Raw genomic sequence first — 4849 nt, 5'->3', positions numbered from 1 at the left:
CCTATGGGTAGGTCAACAAGTACCGCCTTTTTAGTTGGTTTCGTAAGTTTTCAGCATGTTGGGTCGACCACTGGAGCTGCTCGAGTCGTCCCTCTGTGAATGTGGCTGATTACTCACGAAGTGAGACATGTGTCATCTTCTAATGGGACTAACACTTAAACTATTTTGCATGTTATAATAGTTATTCCTATATACTACTAGAGCTAAATCTAGAAGCATAGAAAGCAATAAAATTATTTATAATTTCTTTATACTCTTTTGCTATATTTAATATTGTATAGGTGGAACTATGGTCAACATCTTTTGAAATTAACTTGGGTTTTAAATTTTTTCTTCTGCGTAATTGTTTCTATATTTTAAGTATTTGTTCAGAAGCATTATGAGCATAAGCTATAACCCTAACGTTTTCTATCATGAGTTTAATTTCATTAAATATACTTTAAACAATTAAATTTAAAATATGACACATACATCTAATATGAAAAATATCATCCTGACATGGAAATAACAAAGATAATTTGATAGGATCTAGAGTTACATTATTATTATTTACATTACCTAGTGAAAGAGAAAATATTTTTTCAGAAACTTTTAATTTTAAAAGTTTTTACATTATTAAATTTGCAATATTAACACCAATGTGTGAATCTTCAAATGTAATAAAAGAAACAACTCTTTTAAACATTTACCAAGTATCATCAATCATATGTGTTGTGATACATAAATAATCAATTTGTGCTCTAGATGATATAGGTGTATCTTCTCTTCGGAACTTAGTGATCCTCATAGGAGCTTGAGGATAGCTGATTCTCATGGTATCTTGAGAATAGAGGTGTAAAATAGTAAAGTGGAACGCAGGTTGAAGCGTGGAACGAGACGGCGAATCAAAGAATCGAAGCATCCAGTTTTCAGCCCGTGAGTCGACTCATAACAGTCATGAGTCAACTCATCAGGTTGAGTCAACTCATGCCTATCATGAGTCGACTCACGAAACTCAGCCGTTTGTCACCAGTCTCTGACGAGTCGACTCATCTCAGTCATGAGTTGACTCATTGTTGGTTTTGTATTTTGTCCAGTTTCGGACGAGTCGACTCATCTTAGTCATGAGTCGACTCATCGAAGGTTTCCTGGTTTTTTTGGGTTTCTATTTGCACGAATTCCTGTTGGGTTTGGGCTTTGTTATTTACCACTTTGCCATTCATGTTGTTACACCTATATAAGGGATTGTTTAGGGTTTCTAATCAATCAGAGGTAATCAAAGTGAGATTCTAATCAAGAGAGATTAGGGTTTAGAGAGAATTGAGAGCTTGTTCTCGATACTAGTGAGATTGTGAGAGAGAGATTGTAATCTTTTTATACTCATAATCTAGAGAGGGTATTTTCCTTCGCCACATACTGAATTGTTCTTGTGTTTCTGTCATCCTCTTCTCAGCCCACCTTTGATAATTCCGCGATCAAAGGTGCTCGCATGACGACTCGTATCAAGTTGGTATCAGAGCGATCAGACCCAGTAGAGGGGGCATCTTAAGTATGGTCCTAACTCGATCGCAATACAAGAAGCCAAACGAGATCCTTATTTTATTGGAAGGAGTCCAGAAATTAAGGAAGAAGAAGATGACTGAAGAAGACAGCTCAGTAAGGCTAGATGCATTGGAGAAGCAGATGGAGACAATGGGTGCGACCCTCGTGCAACTCGTCAATCTTGTTCAGACAAAGGAAACAAGGAGGAATCTTCTTCGAAAGGCAAGAAGAAACTTGTGGAGTCCGATGGAAAAGGCGAGGGTTCTGATTCAGATAAGGAGGCCCGTATTGTTAAGTCTGTTTCACACCAAGGAAGTAAGGGTTCTTACCAGAATTTGAAGATAGACTTTAAAGTGGAGATTCCTATTTATGACGGGAGTGTCAACGTCGAGAGGCTTGATGATTGGATAGAGCGGATGGAGACCTATTTCACACTCTACGGATATTCATCCAAGGAGAAGCTCGTGTTCGCGACTTTGAAGCTTTTGGGACATGTATTGACATGATGGAAATCCTATTGCAAGCAGGATAAGAAGGCGGTGTCATGGAACAAGTTCAAGGAACTACTTAGGAAGCAATTCTATCCGGTAGGGTTCCTCAAAGAGCGTAGGTGCAAGTGGTACGGCTTGCACCAAAGATCAATCAAACTGTTTAAGAATACACCACGGAGTTCCAGCAGCAGGTGATGGTCCTCAACATTGCGACAAAGGAATATTCTGTGTTTATGAAGTATATGACGGGATTGAGCGATTACATCCGGAAGGAGATAAAGTTATTCACGGTCGAGACTATTGCAGAGGCGAGCGTAAAGGCTATTGCCATTGAGGGCAAGCAGAAGAAGGGCAACGAGACTAAGGGAGACTCCAAACGGACGGGAGGCGAGTCTAGTGGTTCCAAATATAAGGAGGAGAAGAAGAGTGATCCAGGGAAAGCATAACTGATTTGTAGTCACTGCGAGAAGACAGTCCATGTTGCTGATCGGTGCTGGGAGAAATATCCTCATCTCAAGCCAAGAGGATTGAAAAAGAAGGAGGAGAAAAAGGCATATGTGATAGCTCAAGGTCCGAAAGAAGTCCCGGGGATGACAGAGCCTAACAACAGTCTCAACCTTATGACGGGGAAACAGGCCACGAAAGAGGACGAAGACTCCCGAAAGCAGCTCTTTGTGCTGAAGTTGCAAGTAAAGACCAGTTTGGTTGATGCCATAGTTGATCCGGGCAGCGAGAAGAATTTGATATCCGAGGCCCTGGTTCAGAAGATGGGTCTGAAGACGGTCAAGCATTCGAAGCCCTATCCATTGGGGTGGATTCAGAAGGAGGAGAGACTGAGTGTAGTTGATCAATGCACTGTCAGATTTGCGCTCCATGAGTCGTATATTGACGAGGTCACGTGCGACGTAGTTCTATTGGATGTTTGTCAGATTATACTGGGAAATTCATACTTATGGGATAGATATGCGATCTACGAGAGTGTAGGCTGTCTAAAAATCACAATAGATAGCTGATCCCCCATCAAACACCGATGATGGAAGTTACAATCTGACGACTTCCAGAAGGCTACAATTTAAGGACTTTCACGTAGAAGGCTACAATCTGACGACCTTCACGACAACTGATGAAAGCTCTAATTCAACAGCCTTCACAATCAACATCGGGAGTTATAATCTGGCGACTCTCATATTTTTAAGGAGCCAAGACGAAGATTACAAGAGGACGATCTGTGCAAAGTTCTAGCAAAAGAGACTACAAATTGACGGTATCTTCATATTAGAATGCAGATATCTCTCAAACCGTAAGGAATTTGGCGAAACGGAGGAAGCGAACCGAAGCCTTCGGCTCGGTTTGGATGGCCCCGTCTCGTCGAGATAGTCGATTTTCATATATAATTCGTCCAATTCCGACTTACGGTTTGAAAGTTATGACCTGTTCTTCACAGCAAGTTATGTTCTGAAGTCCGTCTGCAAGACTGGACTTCGTCAGAACATCGGACTTAGCCTGAAGCTCACCGAGCCCACCTAAGGCTCATCTCTGCATCCAAGATTCAAAATGCAGAGGTCATTCTCGCGTTCTAAACTCAAAACGCAGAGGCCTCAGCTGCGTTCCAGGTCCAAAACGCAGAGTTCATGCAGAACCCAACTCTGCGTTCCAGGTCCAAAACGCAGAGTTCACCTCTGCGTCTCAGATGCCAAAATGCAGAGTACACCTCTGCGTCTCAGATGCCAAAACGCAGAGTTCACCTCTGCGTCTCAGAGGCCAAAACGCAAAGTTCACCTCTACGTCTCAGATGCCAAAACGCAGAGTTCATCTCTGTGTCCCAACTGTGCGTCTCCAATTTACAGAACGCGTGCGGCCTGTGCGTTTCCAATCTCTAGCAGATATTTAACTCTGCGTCTCATCTCTAAGATGCAGAGTTAAGGTCCAGAACACCAATTTAGGCGTTTGCCTTGTTCAAACACAAGACGAACGGCCTCAAAACCGTTTATCCCATGTTCTGAGGGATTTCCGCCCCACTTAGGAGCGGATTAAGGGGGTAGTTACCACCCTTAATCCCCTATAAATAGTGGGAAACTCAACTGAGTTCAGGGCCTTCTTCTTTTTTGGGAGGGGGGGGAGCAAAGAAGAGATCTTCGGCTAGCTTTGGAGGGGATTTTCTCTCATCAACAAAGGGAAATTCGGTCAAGGGCTGGCATTTTCGGATCTGGGACTTGGCAGCAAAGGGAGAGATCGGCATTCATCCTTTGGAGCATTCCTTGAAGCCTTCGGCCTTGGCTTGAGAACCGATTCTCGGTTCAAATCAACTCTTTTTCAAGAGTTTCAAACTCGATCGGAGTTATCAACTCATCCAGAGTTTTAAACTTGCTTTGCAAGTTCTCCACAGCGTCAAATCGTGAGGAGAAGACTACGTTCCAGTGAATCAAGACGTTCGGATCGTCAATGAAGAGCAAACTCGACACGAGCATTCGAGGGAGGCACTCCATCCTACAGTGAAAGAACCCAGAGTTTTAAACAAAGGGGAGAATCAAATTCATTCTCCTCTCTTTTGTAATCGGAATCAAAATTGTAATTGATTTTGAGAGGAATACAAGTCAATTTTTCTTTCATTGTCTTTTTACTGCAAAATTTCTAACAAACAAAAGATGGCGACTCCGCTGGGGACTAGCTTCTCTGACGAAGAAGTGGTGGCACAATCTGACGTTCATCTCACTGGAACGACCGTTGAATCTCTGATTATCGAGTTTGATCAAGCCAAGTACGAGGAGGCCCTCTCCTCCGGATCCCTTAGCCCCAAGGCTATGCGCAAGATCCACAAAGTTTCCGAGGAGACTAAA

Source organism: Asparagus officinalis, chromosome 7 (genome assembly GCF_001876935.1).
Source record: "Asparagus officinalis chromosome 7, Aspof.V1, whole genome shotgun sequence".
NCBI lineage: Eukaryota > Viridiplantae > Streptophyta > Magnoliopsida > Asparagales > Asparagaceae > Asparagus > Asparagus officinalis.
Note: the sequence above shows the minus strand (reverse complement) of the source record.